We start from the raw sequence: 19,438 nt of genomic DNA on the forward strand, positions 1-19,438 counted from the left end.
TAATTAGTCTTAATGAGAGAAAAGTTCTCCGGATTTGTGTTCATCTGTGTATATTTTTATATTTAATACTGACTGTCTAAAAACTAATTTAAAAGAACATCTGGGATTTCATTTTGATGGTTGTGTTTATGTTCAAATTGTGACTGTTCAAACCTGAAAGTTTTTGATGTGCATCTTTCTGACCTTTGAAGAAACAAGAACAATGTCCTCTTTTTCTTACTATAGACAACAAAGATTATCTTAATATTTACATGAAAACCTATCAGATTTTCTAGATGTAACTTTTAGTCCTAACCTGTAACACTGTAAAATTACATCTCTAAGGACATCCTACAAAGACTTATACACATGCTTAATTTTAAGAACATGAGTAGCTTCATTGAATTTAGTGAGATGACAAATTAGAGTCTTTATTATAAGAACACCACTAAAATCTGGCAGAACTCAGAACAGGTATAAATTATATTTTCATTGCATAATGGTGTAAAGGGGCCTTACTATAAATGAGAGTCAAGCCTTTATAAGCCTTCACATCAGATATGTTACCTGGCCTTACCATGAAGCCATGGTGGGATCCATACTGTGGAGGCAGGAGAGTCTTAGGTTTGGCCCAGTTTAAGTGTAAGGGACTCTGTAATGGGTTCACAGTGGAGAATGATGAGAGAACAGGACTTATAGGAGGTGTTTTGTTTAGTCAGTTTATGTAGTATGTAGGTATTTAATTATGCTGTAGATAAATATAGAAAAACCCAAGTACTAATAGCCTCTGGTTCAATAACAATGATCCATACTGATGTTTTAATTCTTTAAGGCTGCAGGTTCAAGATCACAGTGTAATCTGCTAATATTGTTATTAAACTGCAAATTATATTTACAATTTCTTGCACTGGGGAAATTAAGGCTGCTTTCTGTAAGCCGAGCAGCCAAAAGTTGTTGCAGGAGTACTGGTAGGTATAGGGACACAGACTTCTTCATAGCTTGAATAATCTTTTAAAAGACACACTATGTCAAACTATAACCTTACACTCAGATCATGCATACTCTCATGTACATAACTTTACTCACATGAGTAGTTCCAAACTTACTCATGCAAATAGTCCCATGGACTCAAGTAGAACTATTCAAGCAAGTTAAAGTATGTATGCCCCTTATTTCTAAACAACAAGCGAAGCGTCCACTCTACCAAGCCTCTTATTTCAAAATAAGGGGCTGGTTATTTTGAAATAATAACTCCTGCTTTCCATGAGGAATAACACTAATTTTGAAATATCAGTAGTGTGGATGCTCCAGTGCTGCTATTTCAAAATAACTACTCCCCAGAGTCATTCAAACTCCTCAGAGTAATTACTTCCTGGGGCTCTATGTTGAGGTAGCACATCCACATTAAGGGAAACTGCTTCGGACTAATTTCAAGGCTTTCCCGTAGTGTGGACACGATATTTCGAAATTATTATTTCTGGATTTATTATTTCAAAATAAGTTATTTTGAAATAATTTCCTAGTGTAGACATGCCCAAAGTGACTAAGTGTGTGCAGGGAGTGAGGGTATGTCTACACTACCCTGCTAGTTCGAACTAGCGGGGTAATGTAGGCATACCGCAATTGCAAATAAAGCCCGGGATTTGAATTTCCCGGGCTTCATTTGCCTAAGCGGGGCGCCGCCATTTTTAAATCCCCGCTCGTTCGAACTCCATGCCGCGCGGCTACACGCGGCACAACTAGGTAGTTCGAACTAGGCTTCCTAGTTCGAACTACCGTTACTCCTCATTCCACAAGGAGTCACGGTAGTTCGAACTAGGAAGCCTAGTTCGAACTACCTAGTTCGTGCTGCGTGTAGCCGCGCGGCACGGGGTTCGAACGAGAGGGGATTTAAAAATGGCGGTGCCCCGCTTAGGCAAATGAAGCCCGGGAAATTCAAATCCCGGGCTTCATTTGCAATTGCGCTATGCCTACATTACCCCGCTAGTTCGAACTAGCGGGGTAGTGTAGACATACCCTGAGACTTTAGGGTATGTCTACACTACAGCGCTAGTTCGAACTAACTTAGTTCGAATTAGTTAATTCGAACTAAGCTAATTCGAACTAACGCGTCTAGAACTAAAAACTAGTTCGAATTAGCGTTTTGCTAATTCGAACTAGCAAGTCCACATTGAGTGGACTCTGAACAGGGCTTAAGGATGGCCGGAAGCAGTGCCGGCAGGGCATAAGAGGAGGATTTAGAGCATGGAGATGCTGTCTCAGGCTAGCCGAGGGCTGCGCTTAAAGGGTCCCGACCCCCACCCCGGACACACAGTTCTAAGGGGTGCCCCGCTTGCAAAGAAGTTCTGGCTTGGAGTGCCCGGAGTACCCACACTGGGCACATCACACCACTCGGCCATCAGCCCGGCTGCACTTGCCGCAGGCTGCCATCTGGGGAGAGGGGGCAATCGGGGGGCTGCAGGAGAGCTTCCACCCCCAGAAGCCCGCAGAGCCAGCCCAGTCGTCTCCATCGGGGGCTCGTACCCCATTCCTCCCTCACCTCCTTCCACTTACCCTTCCCTAGCCCCCCTTCTTATTGATGTACAAAATAAAGATAACGTTTCTTCCAACATTGACTCTGTCTTTATTGAAAAAAACTGGGGGAGACTGGGAAAAGGAGGTGGGAGAGGGGAAGAGAAAGGCTGGGAGAAGGGAGGACAACTAACATGATCAGGGGTTGGGAACAGGTCCCAGATGAAGAAAGGCTACAGAGACTGGGACTGTTCAGCTTAGAAAAGAGGAGACGGAGGGGGGCAGGCTAGAGGTCTCTAAAAGCAGGGGTTGGGTGGAGAGGGTGCATTCAGAAAAGTTCTTCCTGAGTTCCCATAAAGAAGGACTAGAGGACACCAAAGGAAAGGAATGGGTAGCAGGCTTGAAACTAGTAAGAGAAAGTTGTTGTTCTTCCCAAAGCAAATAGTTAACCTGCGGAACTCCTTGCTGCAGGAGGCTGTGACGGCTACAACTAGAACAGAGTTTAAAGAGAAGTGAGATAAAGTCATGGAGGTTGGGTCCATGGAGTGGTATTAGCCAGGTGGTAGGAGTGGTGTCCCTGCCCAAAGTTTGTGGAAGGCTGGAGAGGGATGGCACGAGACAAATGGCTTGGTCACTGTCTTCGGTCCATCCCCTCCAGGGTCCCTAGGGTTGGCCGCTGTCGGCAGACAGGCTACTGGGCTAGATGGACCTTTGGTCTGACCCAGGACGGCCATTGTAAGCTCAGGGCTCAGGGTCGGGGGTCTCAGTGGACCCCCTTGATTTTCATGCACACCTGCTCCTGGGTGGCCAGGCTGGCAGCTCTCCTGCCCTAGCCGGCCACTTTCCTGTGCCTAGTGCGGAGATCGTGGACGAGGTCCACGATGTCCGCACTAGCCCAGGAAGGTGCCCGCCTCTTGCGGTCCAGGGCAAGGTCCCGGGAGCCGCCAGCCTGGTCCCGGGAAGAGGGGGTGGGCTGGGGGGCATCGGGTGGGTGGCTCTGTGCCGTGCCAGGTGCAGGGTCTGCTAGCTGGGTGCTGGCAGGCTTGCACCTGGCATGGGCACCGTAGCCAGCCCGTGCCCCTTTAAGGGGTCCGGGGCCGGGAGGGGGGCATAGAGTTTCCCTGGTGTTGGCCAGAGTGGCCACCAGGGAAACCTGGGGAGGGCTAGCCTCCCACTAGTTCGAACTAAAGGGCTACACAGCCCTTAGTTCGAACTAGCTAGTTCGAACTAGGCGTTAGTCCTTGTAAAATGAGGTTTACCTAGTTCGAACTAAGCGCTCCGCTAGTTCGATTCAAATTCAAACTAGCGGAGCGCTAGTGTAGCGCCTAGGAAAGTTAGTTCGAACTAACGTCCGTTAGTTCGAACTAACTTTGTAGTGTAGACATACCCTTAGATACCATTAAATGGTTGTTCTTGTTGAGGTGTGGGCACGTGAAGGATTCAATTGATCATTCTTAAAAAAAGCAAACTAGTGAATGCCACTGGTTTAGTCACTGACTCTGCTAGGGTATGTCTACACAAGCCCCCTAGTTCGAACTAGGGAGGCTAATGTAGGCATTCGAAGTTGCAAATGAAGCCCGGGATTTAACTATCCCGGGCTTTATTTGCATGTTCCCATCCGGTCGCCATTTTGAAATTCCACTAGCCTGAAGTAACTGCCTGTGGCTACATGCAGCAGTGAAACGGTAATTCGAACTAAGTCCTTAGTTTGAATTAACTGTTACACTTCATTCCATGTGATGATATAGCAGTCCGTCACTCCCACTAGATTTATTTTTAAAGATATGGAACAAATTATTTTCAGAGTTAGGATATTTAAAATTAAGTGACACAAATTAACATAAAAACAAAGGGTAACAAGGAAGCATTATCACCTATTAGCAGGGATGATAATATTTACCAACCTCACAGAGGTGTGGAGAGCTTCAGCTGATTAGAACACGACTGCTCCCAGTCTGCATCAGTGCACAAAGTGAGGAGAGTACCGGGGCTTTCTCCTTCATACATCTCTGGAGAGTTCAGGCACAGTTGTATTCCACAGTTTTCCTTAAAGACTGTATAAACCTACCACAATATAGGCAGATTTAGCTTCCCCAATAGATCTGCAGATAGTCCCACTTGGATATGTGTGGATGGAAGCCACTCCAGAACCCACCCTACCTTCAGGGTGTCCCTTATTCTGCTTTCCAAAGGCGGGAGCCAGCTCCATCCCTATCCCTGGGCAGCCTATGTTTGTCTTACTTGCCTCTTCTATGAAAACATTTTGTTCAGTCTTCAGAAGAGAACACCTTTCAAGTAGGATGTACTTTAATATTGGTAATACTGGCAAATATATAGCGCATGTATACAAAATCAATAGTTTAAGGATTCTGTGTTTCCAGTGATTTTAAAGAATGAAGTATTACTAGTGGCTGTGCCCCCTGCTCATTATGCTCACCAACCCCCTCTCTCTGGGGGCAGGCAGTCCTGGCTCTCCCCTCAGCTGCCAGGCCAAGGCCAGGCCAACCCTGGCTCTGCTCCCCGCCCCCTCCGCAACCTGTACTTCAGTTTGATCCCCCTGCCTCCATTCCTGCACTCACCATCCTCCCTAACCCCTCTCCCTTCCCACCCCACACGACCTAACCCTATCCCAACTCATTCCTGAATTGCTGTACCCCCATCCTTCCCTAACCTCTCTTCACCCCCACACTGCCACTCCCTCTGCCTCCATTTCTACATCCCTCTCACCCCTACTATCCCCCCTTATCCACTATCCCTACCCCCCTTACTCCCTCCCTACACACACCCTGCCCCCTCCCACGAATTCATTGAGCTGTGCGCCTGTCCCCTCCAGGAGCACCACCAGGCCAGGCAGCACAGCCCTGGCCACTGCAGCATGAGCCACAGCCCATCCCCAGCCCAGCCTTTCCAAGTGGGCCTATTGGGGCAGTTTTGCTCTGTGGCGAGTCCAGGGAACCCGGCACACTGAGCGGCTGCTCTGGAGAGCTGGCGAAGTGGCTGGGGTACAAGACCTGCCCCGCTCGTGGCAGGCCTGGGAGAGCGCAGCCCCCAAGCACTGTGATTGGGCTGGGCTGCACAGAGCAAAGCCGCACAGCACTGCGTGAGCCAGGCAGGCTGGGAGCAGGGCCCAGAAGCAGGTGGACACTGCTCCAGGGGATGTGTGAAGACAGAGCTCCTGGGAAAGTGCACTTGGATCAGCTGCCTGGCCCAGGTCACCGGCACACGCTGGGGCCGCTCACCCCTTGAGAGACCTGCAGTGTGGTTCCCCCAAGCGCTGTGGCTGGCTGGGCTTCATAGAGCAAAACTGCACGGCAGGCATGTGGGCCAGGCAGGCTGGGGGCAGGGCCCAGAGGCTGGTGGACACTGGTTCAGGGGGCACATGGGGCTGGAGCCCCTCACCCCCCAATTTCACGGATCAGTCGTGCGGTTAGGGCTCTTGGGGACTCAGAGTAATATCATGATATCACTCTGTCATCCCACAGGAAAAGTTTTTTTTATATAGAGAGAAAGAAAAAAATGTATAGATAAGTGAACGTGTGTATCTGTGTGAGTGCATGCATGTGCAGTTTTCCACTGAAGAATTTCGTTTAGTAAACACAATGAATTGATAATCAAATGCTTGATTAACCAAGTGCATAATAGCCGAAATTTTCAAAAGTGACTACAATAGTAATTTTGGGTACCCAGTCTAAGACATCTTATTTCATTTTGTATTTGACACATCTTACATCATCCTGTATAGAAATGTATGAATAACTTTACATATGTGGGTAATGTGGTTGGTGAAAAAAATAAGGGAGGGTTGATCTTCTGATGGCAGGTGCTTCTGCACTTTTTGAAAATCAAGGCTCTTTAAGGTGTCTCAGGTTCAGTGTTCCCTGAGAGAGTCAAATGCCACCAAGCTGATTAGCAGAATACCCACAGCTGTCTGCATGAGTTTCTACTGGTGGTGTACATCTGTATATGCCTTGATGCACAATACAAAAATTATTCTGCACATGGATGAAAAAAATCAGAGGAAAGACTGCTCAGGTTGGGCAACTGGATATGTCTACACAGCAGTGTTATTCTGAAATAACATAGTGCACGAGTACACTAAAAGCCTTTATTTCAAAATAATGTTGAGCTGGAGGACGTCTTACTCTGACTCCTGGTAACCCTCACTTCATGAGGAGTAAGGAAAGTCGAATGAAGAGTGCTCTTCCTTCGACTTCCTCCTGTGTAGACAGCACCAAAAGCCGAATTAAGCTATTTTGATTTAACTACGCAATTGACATAGCTGAAGTTGCATAGCTTAATTTGACTTTAGGCCTGCTGTGTAGACATAACCTAAGAGTTGAAATATCAAAATTACTAGTTACTTTTGATAATTTTTCATTTTTACTGGGTTTTATGAAGATCTTGACTATAGAATTTATTGGGCTAATTCTAGCTTTTAAACAGTATAGTCATTTTATTACAGCAACAAAAAAATCCGTCTTTTTTTTTTTCCCCACACAACTTCTATGTGTAAGCAGGATCAGGCCCTAGGACAAGAAGCTTGCATGCAGTTAATTTTTCTTTTTGCCTTTTCTGATATGTCCTGCACAAAGGTTAAATTAAGTGGGAAACATTTTCCAAGACTGGAAAAATAATGGTGTTTCTATTTATATATATAGTAAGTGTTTATTATTTTTGTGTGTCAAATCCTGTATTAAAAAGAAAAAGAAAAAGAAAAAGATGAAAAACAGTAATGATCTTTGGTTAAACTGACAGTGAAGTTATAGAGTAAAACAATGTATTGTTCAAATCATGTTTTCAATATTGCATTATCATTCCTATTCATACATTTTTGTCATTGATGCTTGGATGTCAGAGCCAAATAGCAACAGAATGTTTCTCTCATTTATTTCATAATATATCACTAAATGATTCTTTTACAAGTTAAATCAAGGAACACACTTCATCAGTGCTGTGTTCCTTATCCTCCTCTTTCACGCCCTTTCAAAAGGCAGTTATAGCCGTAGAAAATTATACATGGTGGACCCAATCCTTATTCTTCTAGTCTAATATTACTCACACAAATATTTTTTTTGACTTTAATGGAACTACTTGTGTAAAGAAAGAGTTTGTAGGTTTAGCCCAACTATTTCCATAGCAAAATCATTCCTTAGCATAATTACTTATAGATTTATTAATTGTTTATTTTACTATCTTTAGTGAGCCAAAAATCTACAGTTAATTCTCCATGCACATAGAAGACAGGTCTCCTGTCGAGTTTGCTATCAATTTACTGTGAAAACAAAACGTATTTGAAATACCAGCTTTCAGTCTGAAGAGAAAGTTAATGGCAGGGAAATAATTGTGCTATAAGAGAAACTGCCTGTGGCAAAAATGCACAAGATATTAAATGCTGCTCCTTTAATCACAGCCATGCACTTAAAAAAAAAAAAAGACGAAACAGAGACAAGTACTTACGTTTCTAGGTTTAGTCTGTGAAGCTCTTTACTGTGTGGCTGTCCACTTTACAGACCTTATCTACCCACTGATGCTTTGCTCTCATTTGACAGACTGGTTAATCTACAAGGCAGAGTGGAATGTGTGGTCTTGCACTTGCTGTTCTTTTATGTTTTCTAGAGGCCAACAGCTCAGGCTGTTTCTATGACAACCAGGAGAGCAGCTGAGGCCTACCCATTTCATTAATAACACAGCGGGATAAGTACCTGTCTTTATTAAATCTGTCCTTACTCCTGATTGGTAGCATTTATCTTGAAAGTGTGTCCCACATACAAGAAAGTGTCATACAATGGTTGTAATATACAAAAGCAAACACAGAGGCCTGAACTTTAATTGCAGCAAGTTAGCAAACCAGATGTTGCTCATCAGGCATGCTCTCAGTGCACAAATAGTTTACTTTTCAATATTTCTGACCAAATTAAAACTAGCCCAGAGCAGCTGCCTTAGGAGGATGGCAAGAAAGGGCTCACTGAATCCTTCCCTGCCCCCATGCAATCTGCTAGTGCTGGGAGGGCAGCTCTGAGGCGAGGGCACACTATAGCTTTAGTAGAGGTAGAGCACATGCAGTTTCTAATGGTGCTTCTCTAGTGCCACTGCTTAACTTGGGTGGAAATTCCATAGGCTCCATCTGAATCCTTCTGTTGTTTTCTGCTGGTTTGGGCTGGGCACTGTTGGTTTAAACTGGAAAGCCAGCTCCAGGAATGATGATAGCACCCAAAGCCCATTGCTCCTTTCCAAAACTTGTTTGTCGCACTAGAACTAGTAGGAGCAAACTGTAAGTTTTCAAATGGAATTTTTCCTAAGGTACTCAAGCATAATGCCTGTGTCAACCACTTCTCACCTGCTGCAGCTGTTCCCACCTGACCTGGTGTTCCAAGTAGCAATACAGACCTATTTCACATGGTCACTGTCATTGTTATCTACCTAGGACGCAAACCCGCAAACAAATATTATTGAAGCATAGTCTATGGGAGTAGTAGCAAGGGTATGAAGGACCATACACATATCAGCAGAGCTCTCTGTCACAAGGATGCATAGTCAGAGCAATCCCCATAAATCATGGGACAACGGGGCAAGAGGCAAAAATTCTCTGGCAGAGATTAGCATGGAATAAGTAGCAAGGACAGGTGTGCTACTAAGTTCTCCATTATGATTGGTTTTGCCAGTGGGAGTTGCGTAAGTAAAATGAATGCAAATTAATTAGTAGAGAGTCATATTGCAGAGAGGAGAGCCACAGTTCAGCTAGAAGAGGAGAATTTCGTCCATGGATTTAAGAGTTGAGTTTGAGTTTTGAATTTCCCGGAGGGAAAAAATACTATCTTGAACTTAAAAAATGTCCTTTTGATTTCTGCATCTAAGAATTCTACTATGAAGTCTAAATCATTAAATTGGTAGCTTTATTTCAGAAAGCGTGATTTTAAAAAGGAAATTTGCTATAACATGCTTTCTACATCACAGTGTTTGTAGTGTATATCAGACAAATGTGAAGAGCATACATAAAGAGTCTACCGCAATAATTTTTCAATGTCAAGTTACACGATTGCCCTTAGATTACAGATAAGTTAATGGTGAATTTGGCCCAATATGTGTACCACTTCCAATCCACTTATTCTCCTTACAGCTCACTTCATTGTCACGCTCTTGAGAGCCTATCTGTTCTCTTTGCTAATCTTTCCATATTAGGTTTGTTTTCTCACTGATATCACCCCTCTATTTAGAATTCCCATCTTCACTCCCCTTTTCTGAAACACTTGTTATGTAACATTTATGTTGCAACATTGCTTAGAGGCCTCCCTCATCATGCCAGGTGCTGTGCCAACAAACAGGAAGTGGCAGCCTACGCCCTGAAGAGCCTAACATTTCTTCTTTTTGTGCTACGAATGGCTCCACCAGTACTATGTGGTACTGTGCCAATGAAGGACTCTCTGGGCCCATTCCTAAAATAGCGTCAGATATAAACATACACCCATGAATCTCATTGCAAACTTCTATGGTTATACCCACACAGATTCCTGTTTTCTAAAATGTTTTCCTCTCCCTTGTGAAAGACCCACCTGGGGAAACTGACAGCAGGTCAGTGAAGCTGACTATATACAAAGTACTATCAAATACACAAAGTAAACAAACCAAAAGACCCAGGTGTCATGGGGTGAGGCACTCACCTCCCTCGAGGGGGTGTAGTCAAGTCCCAAGGTCTTGTAAAATTACATCACAACCTGGCACATTCAACAATTCCTCTCCTGTCCTATACACCAGGCCCTCTCCTTGGGGCTATGCAACCTACCAGTTGGAGTCAATAGTGAAAAACCCCTCTCACTGGGGAACTGCGGCCTAGCAGCCAAAGTCAACATTAACCATCCCACACACTGGGGCAGCGTGGCCTAATAGCCAGAGTGAATAGCAGAGGGTGCTGGCCTCACGGGTTGGGTATAAAGGGTGGGTTAGGGGGACCTGGGCCCTTCCTACTACACCGGGTCCCAGCCCAGGTCCCTGCTAGCTCAGCGGGGATTTCCTCCGCTAGCTCAATGGGGACTCCTACCACAACATGCTGAGCTCTTCGGGATAAAATCTCCTACCCTGGTTTACTTCCTACCCGTCTCTGCTAGACTCCTTCCAGGGTCCTTCCTCCAGCTGTTCTGCAGTGGCGCTGGTATCTTGCTGGCTGGTCCCTCCAGCTGTTCACCTCCAGGAGCTCTAACAGTGCCTCCTTCCTCCTCAGCAGCCAGCCCAGACTGAGCCTTTCTCCAGGTCTTTATACCTGGGTTGTAGTCTGAGCTTTCCCAGCAGGCCTGTGGGGGGTGGGACCTTTTCAACCAGGTGAGCCTGGTTAGGTCTTGCTTCCCCAATGCAGGGCTGGTATACCCTGTCACACCAGGTCACATTTTTTTTCCAGTAATCCTTTTCAGCTATAATTTTAGGCTTTATCTACACAGAGGATGCACTAGTTTAACTCAAATCAGTTGTTAAAGTGATTCCATGCCTATATCTCTGCACCATACAGCAGTCTGTCCATTTTGATCTTTGTGAAAATTCTATTTCACTCCACTCTCTTCTCTCCGGGATCATGCAGACAACCACATGCAGAGCTAACTTTTGAGATAATATTGATTTCACATCCTCATCTATTAAGCATTGTTGGCCATGAGGACACTTTCAAGTAGGTAAATGTCAGTTCATTTAGTGGTGCACCATTAATCCTGATAGCTAGTTCAAGATGCTGTTTGCTTAGCTCATGTTGTTACATATCCTTGGCCTTTGAAATGCTAATTGTCATGCCAAAACATTCAGATGTCGTCGCAAAACAAGATGTCATTATTTTCATATCTTGCTCTGAGCAGGCTGAAAATGCCAAGAGTTGGTTTCTTTATCTACACAAACGAGATAGATTTAAGAGTTTGCCTGAGCAGAATGTTTTTCCAGGCACAGGTCTCACCCACAAGATGCTTCATCTGGCATTGCCCTATATTGAAGTAATGTCCAAATTATATAGATATTTAACATGCAATAGCGCCATCTTGTGGCATACTAGACTTCAGTTTATAACTGAGCTTTATATATACACACAGCAATTAATGAAAAATTGGCTTTGGAACTAGGGAATGCCTAAAATAGAGAAATGTTGACTATTAGGGGGTTACAGAAAACATTTATTTTACCATTATTTTATGATTTTAATTATGTATATTATAGTCCCAACAAATGCGCCCCAACAAAGAGAGACACTGCACAAACTCAAACGAAGCATCTCAAAGAGCTCACAAACAGACCAAGCAGATATCAGGAAGGAAACAGGCATAGAGTGCAAAAGGTATGGGGAAGATAGAAGTAGAACCCCAGTGCCCTCATTTACAGGCCAGTGCCACTCGACCATGCTGCCTCTCAACTGTGAGAGTGTTCTTGTACCTTGTGGCATTGCTGCCCATCCCTGGCCTTGGCTTTGCCTTCATTGTGACAGATTACTCACCCCCAAGTGTAAGGGGGGGATAAAGAGAGAGAGAGAGAGAGAGAGAGAGAGAAATCTTCACATTTGACCCATCATATATGTTTGTAGTGTGGAACTTACTGATTTTGGCAGGGAGTTGCAGTGTATTGTTTTGAGTTAAAAATTAGACTTTTAAACTGCTGATGCTAATGACATGTCACTGGTCCACTCCCCAGTAATAGCACTTAGGATAATGTTAACCAGCCAGTCATCCCTGATTCGCTTTTCCGTTTTAGTGTTAAGCTTCTTTTAAATTGAATGTCCCTAGGTGAGGGAGAAAACAAAGGCAGGATTGGAGGGGGAGGGGGTAATGTTGAAGGACTAAAATATTACTCAAGAGATTTATGAACCTTGATTTCAGCAGATTTGTCTAGCCCTGAATTTGTACTTCTTATATACTGCAGTCTTTTACTAAGGCCATCCACTGACGTCCACTTCTGCTGTGCTACCTACGGAGAATTCAGCCAACTCATACTGACTACATAAAAAAAAAGAACATAGCCTATCTTTGTCAAGATGTTGGCTGAGGTCCTTAATTACTCTGCTTAGGTGTTGCACCCCTTTCTCCTGAACCTTCTGCCTGTTTGTCTCTCACTCTCTAGATTGTGAGATCCTTAGAGCAGAGACCATGCTTTCCTTTCTGCATGGACAGCTGGCAGCACAGTGTCGGTGCTTCCAAAACCAAATAGTATTATTACCCACTCCAATAATCCATCATACACAGATTTCTTCCTCCTTTTATTGAGGTTAGTTTCTTGCATGCTTGCCACTCCCACTGCCTTCAGAGGTGCTCTCAGCACCATCCAGGGTCAGACTCTATGCCTTGAATTGCAAGCCAGATTGAGTGACTGGTATTAGCCTGGTCAGTATGTAGCTCTGCTTTATTAACTGAGGAATGAGCCAAAATTTGGCTTTTATCCAGCTGTGAGTGACTGATATTATTCCTATATGCTTCCAGAATTGGTAATGGTAACACTTCCCTGCCTGCGTGCTGAGCAGCCTGCTAGAGAAGCATTTGTCTAAGATGACTGATATAATTTGTCCCTTGATTCACCCCATGTCTTTAATGTGATTACAGGGAAAAGACTAGATGTGTCTATGTCTATGGAAATCTCAGAGGGTTAACTGTGTTAGACTGTCTGTACATAAACAACGAGGAGCTCTGAGACAGACTAGTCCAATGCATCTGGCAAAGTGGTTTTTAACCATGAAAACTTATGCCCAAATAAATCTTTAAGGTGCCACGGGACTTCTTGTTGTTTATGTCTATATATTTCTTTCTATACAAATTAAGAACATTTTTCTTTGGGCTGAGGACAGCAAATTCACCCCCATTTACTATCTGATCTTTCCATAGTGTGAAGCGTGCAAAAGCATCTCCTATGGTCCCCCAAGTAAGCATGGTCCAGCTGGCCGGGGAAGACAGGAGAGGTGCACTGCTCAAGCTCCCTCCCCCATGCACTAGCTGGCCGGAGGAAGGCGGGGGCTGATTTCCCCACTTACTTGGGGGACGATGGGGAGGTGGGTGTATTCACATCCTTGCAGTCCACATTTACAAAAAACAAAAGAAAACAAAAAAAAAAAACCCCACACCAGAAATTCCAGTGTACAGGCTGACATTCTTGTGGTCTCAACAGCTGCAGTGTCTTCCCACCCTTCTGCTTATGAAAGGGGGCAGGGTTGCTTCTGGAAGGTTTGATTATATGAAGGAGGCAGAATATTTTAAATCAAAGTAAATAAGTAAAGCTCAAGCACATTTCTAACTTTAAGAATATTAAGTATTCATTGAATCGAATGACTAGTCAAAGGTTTAGCATTAGGCACATACTTAAGTATTTTCCTGATTTAGGCTGTGAATCGGAAAATTATTTCAAGTTTTACAGTTCCTTGTGGGAGACTTTGTAAGTCATATGTCTGGGGAGTTAAACTAGCATGTCTCTTAGGCTATGTCTTTACTACAGGACTATTTCAAAATAAGTTATTTCAAAATAATAACTCCCAAAATAACTATTTTGAAATAATCTTGTTCCCCAAAGAAAAAGGAGTTAGTTCGAAATAACCAGCCCCTTATTTTGAAATAATAGACATGGTAGTGTGGAGGCTCCACTTGTTATTTCAAAATAAGGGGAGTTATTTCGAAATAACTCCTGAGTGTAGACATGCCCTTATATCATACATTCTTTTTCTTGTCTCTTTATTTGTTGTGTACATAATGGAGGGAAACCTTATGGGTGTGTCTACACTGCACCATTATTTTGAAATAACAATGCAAGCGTCTACACAGCCATTCCATTATTTTGAAATAATGGACAGCTTATTCCGAAATCTGTAAACCTCATTCTACGAGGAATAACGCCTATTCCGAAATAGCTTTTGTGAAATAAGGCATGTGTAGACTCTCCATTGCTGCTATTTTGAAATAGTCCCTCACCAGGGCTATTCTAAGTTATCCCTTCCCAGTGCCTCCTGTGGCTCTAAATCGAGATAGCATGTCCACATTAGGGAAGACTGCCTTGGACTAATTTAGAGGCTTCCCTGAACTGTAGACGTGCTATTTTGAAATAAGCTACTTCGAAATAACCATGTAGTGTAGACGCACCGTATGATGCCCCAGGGCTTACTACAAACATAGGACAATAATCAACATTTCAACAAGTGCATAGGCAAACAAGGAGGGTTTATGAAATATAACAGCTTTAGGACACAGCTAAAGCTGTGGTGATGGATGTTCTCTTCTCAGCTAAAATCTGGTCAAAGCTAGGAGATAGTGGCTGTGCCATACCAGCTGTGAAGCTAGAGGGTCAATCTTAGTCTAATTCTTAGCAGAGAAGTGTCCACAGAACAAAAGCCACTACCGCAGTTGGTACCAACTAGCACCAGCATTCCCTGTAAGCATAGGCGTGCACATGGGATGTGCCGGGTGTGCACAGGCACACCCTATTGTTTCAAAGGGCTGCCCGGTTCGGCGCTCTGGAGAACGGGTGCCCCTCTGGGTTTGCCGTGCATGCGCGACTGCACAATCAAAACCGGTGGCTCTTAGGACCCCAAAGAAAGAGGCGGCAGGGTCGTAGCAACATCACCCTGCCGCCCCGTCAAGCGCAGCGAGTTCAAACCCCGGGCAGGGGGGTAGGAAAGGTGGGGGGTGCCCCAGGCAGAGGATCGGGTGCAGCGTGGCTGGCCCGGGGAGGGTTGATAGCAGTGCGGCTGGCCAGGAGGATGAGGGGGGCGGGGCGGGAGCAGCGCAGCTGTCCTGGGGAGGAGGGGGTCGGGCCCTGAGGGGCCGCATGCTCAGGCTTCCCTGCTCGGCAGGAGGGAGTGCGCAACGGGGCTTCCTTCCTCTGTGGGGGATAATGCTGGGAGAGGAGAGGGGAAGGGCTTTGGAGGCTAGAGGGGAAAAGGAGAGGTGCTGGGAGAAAGCTTGAAAGAAGGGGTGGGCATGAGGATGGGGGGATGGAGCAAGGCACGTGTGAGGGCACAGGGGCATGAAGGGAATGGGGGCAGAGGGTGGTGAGGGGGTGGGCATCAGGGAAAAAGGGGGCAGGGGCAGTTAGGAAAGGGGGAGGCACCAGGAGGATGCAGGAGTAAGAGAAGGTGCAAGTGCCAGGGGATTCTGGAGATGAAGCAGAAGGGCAGACACCTGCAGGGGAGGGACCAGCACCAGAGGAGAGAGGCAGGGCAGGTGTGTAGAGGGAGGTGTTAAAAGAGGGGATGAGGAGGGGTAGCTCACATGATCAGAGTGGGGTTCCTGGAGGAATGGGCACAGGCGGGGGCGGGAGAAGGGCTGGTGGAGGGGGGCAGGTCTCAGGAAGGCTGAGGGCAGTGAGAAGGGCAGGAGTCAGGACAGCAGAGGTGGGTGAGGAGGTGGGGGGGGCAGCAGGCACCGGGGGAGCTGATGAAGCAAGGGGAGGAGACAGGGCAGCAGAGGGAAAAGGCAGAGGTTTATAAGATATTTATTAATAACTTGGGTGCCACAGTGGCACATCCAAACAAGCCACGAACTCAGTACTGGTGCACAACACAAAGTTTATTCTGCTCATGGGAGGAAACTCTTAGAGGGGACACTTCCCCCAGCCTCTCTGCCCCCTGAGTTACTGTCATACACATTGGGTTAATGCAATTGCAGGATAGTTGCATGAGGGAGGTTTGGTGAGGGCCAAACTAATCCCTATTGGTAGAAGGATGGTGGGAAAAGTCCTTGGGGGGGTGTCAGATGACACCTTTTACTTCTGGTCATGTGTCCATCTTGCCCCGAGAGTGTTACCTCCAGAGGTGTGGCTAATGGGAGTCAGGGGAGTGGTTAACAGGGGTCAGGGGCATGGCTAATGGGGCTCAAAGAGTACATTTAAAAAAACTTCTTTGAGTCCACACCCTAATGAAATGTGCTGTGCATGCCTATGCCTGTAAGCTATGTGCTTATACAACTGCTCAGGAAAGACTCAAATGCAGCCCAGCTGATTGAGCAGAGAATCCATGGCTAGGTTTTTTTTATTTGTACTGGTGGTGCACATCTGCATATGCCTCGGTGCACATGAAAATGTATTCTGCACATGGATGGAGAAGATGAGAGGGAAGATGGGCTGGCACCCCTGGACAATTTCAGCAAAGAAGCACAGGACTGAATGAGTTTGGAGGCTTGATATACTGTTTGTCTCACTCCTAAAGATGGTCACTCTAGGTCAAGGTTGAGGAATATTGATGGTATGAAGAAGTGCTTACATTGCAACAATCCAAGCTGTGTCAGGAAACTTTACTTGAACTTCTTCTTAGAAGGAGGCCCAGGCTAATGTGCTTAGTCCAAATGGAACAATATAATGTCCTGTTAAAAACCCTAAGGCCAACCCTACTCTCCCTACTTATATTAACTTCTGAACACTACTTGCAAAATGGTAACAAGCTAAATTAACAACAAAACACAAATCTGTGGAAACACACAAAGTTAAAATATTATTTATCTACATATTTGTCTATCGGGGCTATTTTCTTGGTCAGATCTGAAGTTGCTGGTTTGGGGAGTTTAATTTTGCAAAACACATATACAGGAAATACATATTCTTTATATACTGCAAATATTGCATATATGATAGGAAAAGGGATACTTTTCATATTGTTTTAAGGAGTTGAACCACATGGATCTGATCCTGAAAACCCTTACTTATGCAAATAGTAAATCAGTGAGACTGATATCAGGGTTACAGGATCTGGCCAGAAACTTGTATAATTCTCCGTTGATGTTGTCTGGCTTGCAATTGAACTTTGCCAATGCAGTTTTACTGTTTGACTTTGTCAGGGTAGGGCTCAGGGCAAAAATGCGAAGGAATTGGCTTACGTTTGCTGAGTATTGAAATCACTAAGTTGCATGGTGTCTAGATTCATTTAAGGAGAGAGGGCTGTCTAGTGGCTAGGGCACTAGCCTAAAATGTATGAGACCTATGTGCAAACCCTTTCTCTGTCATGCACTTCCTATGTCTCCTTGAACAAGTCCTTTAGTCACTCTGTGCCTCAGTTCCCCATCTGTAAAATGGGGATTCAAGCACTGTCCTGACTCAGAGGGGTGTTGTGGAGCTAAATTACATTAAAGTGTGTGATGGGTCCAATATTCATCTTACATAGATTGAATGGATGTGCTGAGATTACATGTAATAGGTAGTTTTTATTAACTTTAGCGGCTTTATGAAATCTCACTGTATGTGTATATTTGACACCAGGTTTTGAATAAAGCATCACTCTTAAGGGTATGTCTACATAGCAGCGTTATTTCAGAGTAACATCTGTTATTCCAAAATAACTATGCGAGCATCTACACAGCTAGCCTGTTATTTTGAAATAATGGGCGGCTTATTTCGATGTTTGTAATCCTCATTCCATGAGGAATAACGCCTCTTCTGAAACAGATATTTCAGAATAGCAGTAGTATGGATGTGCCACTGCTGCTGTTTTGAAATAGCTCCCCCCTCAGGCCATTCAAAGTAATTACTTCCCAGGGCTCTAAATTGAGGTAGCACATCTACATTAGGGGAGCCTGACTCACTAATTTCCAGGCTTCCCTGTAGTGTAGAAGTGCTATTTCGAAGTAAGCTATTTCAGAGTATTTTTTCTGGAATAGCTTATTCTGAAATAATAGTGCAGTGTAGACATAGCCTAAGTAACAAATACTCAGTGAGAACCCACAGGAGTCACACACAACAATTGTGTTAGTGCAAGCACAGGTCTGTAGGAAAAAGCCCCAGGCTTCCCCCTCACACAGATTCATGGCCCACTAGAGGGCCAGGCAGGGTTGCAGTCTCTAGGCTAAGGGAAACACAGGGACTACTTTCCCAGGAAAAAACAGACTCCACTGGGCTAAGAAACAGTTCCAGTGTACAGGGAGAAGTGTGCCATAGTTTATAAAGAGGTGTAGCAGTGTTCATGCTTTCCCAGCAGCCCAGAGAACTCCAGGAGGCATTCTGTCTGCCAGTCTGCTCCCCCTTGGCCAGGGTGGCTATGGAGTTCCTGTAAGGTAGAACTGAGCCCTTTGTGAAATCTCATTTATGCATGGGATAGCTAAATCTTTTAATAAACAGATCACAGTTGCCTTTGGTTGTGTAAAGAGTCAATCTCAGAAGAGGGTGTCCCAGTCTGAAATGTCTGCTAAACTGCTATGCCAGAAACTGAAATGATATGAGCACTCAATTACAGGATTAATGCCAATCTAGGGATTTCCTGTACCATGGGATGAATTTACTTCTATGTAAACAAAACACAGATGTGAGTGAGAGTTCTAGGGATGGGTGTTGAAAGAGAATGGAGTAGCAATCAAGAATTTTGTTTTTGCAATGTGTTTGTTGCTTGGCTATTATTTTATTACATTACACTACTTTATTTTTTCTGAGGACTTTTTTTTTGTCAGTGCATGTGCAGCTTACATTTTTGTTTTAAAACGGGTAAAGACATAATGAAAAAACATTGACATTTAAAAATATATTTCTCCTGAACCCATGTATTGGTTGAACCTTTAAGTGCAAAAGGTTAATCCCATAAAATAAACACACCCCTGAAGCCCATGTAGATTTGATCTGTTCTTAGTTAAATATGCTTTTATATATGATTGAACAAAGGCCAGATAACATAAAAATACTTATTACCTCTTGAATCAAGCCCTGTTCTTACAAGTCATTGTAAGCTCCTCAGAGCAGGGATTGTGCCTACCTTTATTGTTGGATCTGCTTAGAGGATCCAGTCATGGATTGAAGAGCTGATTGTGCTGGGGCCTGTACAAACACTCAAAGTGATAGTCCCTGCTCTGACAAGCTCACAATCTTAGTGTGGCTAGTGCATTGAGGAGGCTAATGGAAACAATAATAAGTGGATCAACTTGTTGATTACGACCAGTTGAGTCTAAGCAAAGAGGAATAGACAGTTATTTATAGCTTTTAAAAATACAAGCCTAGAAATGACAGTATGAATTTTTCTTTATATCACCGAATAATAGTA

The 19,438-nt window shown here is 44.5% G+C and overlaps 1 protein-coding gene across 6 annotated transcripts in view; it reads right to left on the reverse strand.

The window, feature by feature from the left end:
* Positions 1-19,234, reverse strand: part of EPCIP (exosomal polycystin 1 interacting protein) — a 47,357-nt gene extending 28,123 nt beyond the window's left edge. For 3 of the 6 annotated variants that reach the window (XM_075910930.2, XM_075910915.2, XM_014575032.4), the window contains exons 1-2: positions 7,948-8,092; positions 4,395-4,554 (exon numbers count right to left, since the gene is read on the reverse strand). The gene's annotated coding sequence lies outside the window, so the exon portion shown is untranslated. Of the gene's footprint in view, positions 1-4,394; positions 4,555-7,947; positions 8,093-10,579; positions 10,708-19,153 lie in introns of those variants that run through there. The other 3 variants (XM_075910948.2, XM_075910935.2, XM_006126040.5) reach the window with 3 other exon arrangements.
* Between the last annotated feature and the right edge of the window lie 204 nt (positions 19,235-19,438).

This window comes from Pelodiscus sinensis, chromosome 1 (genome assembly GCF_052426305.1).
Source record: "Pelodiscus sinensis isolate ZL-2025 chromosome 1, ASM5242630v1, whole genome shotgun sequence".
Lineage (NCBI taxonomy): Eukaryota > Metazoa > Chordata > Testudines > Trionychidae > Pelodiscus > Pelodiscus sinensis.